Source organism: Penaeus monodon, chromosome 15, assembly GCF_015228065.2.
Source record: "Penaeus monodon isolate SGIC_2016 chromosome 15, NSTDA_Pmon_1, whole genome shotgun sequence".
Taxonomy (NCBI): domain Eukaryota; kingdom Metazoa; phylum Arthropoda; class Malacostraca; order Decapoda; family Penaeidae; genus Penaeus; species Penaeus monodon.
This window is the reverse complement of record NC_051400.1, coordinates 27,549,037-27,549,260: the sequence shown is the minus strand read 5'-3', so window position 1 is coordinate 27,549,260 and position 224 is coordinate 27,549,037.

Below are 224 nucleotides of genomic sequence, written 5' to 3'. Positions count from 1 at the left end.
GAGATCACCACACTCCGTCATAGTTTTTTTTTTTTCTTCATAATTTAAACTGTCAGTATCATAGATATTTACTATCGTATTCTTTCATGCCTTTAGGAATTAGAACAAACGTGCGGTTCATTTATTATGTTTGGTCGCCTCCACTGGGTTCTCTTTTACGTGTGTACAAGAGTTGTGTAAATATCTTATTTATATGTTAACCGTAAGGACCATATACTGTGTGC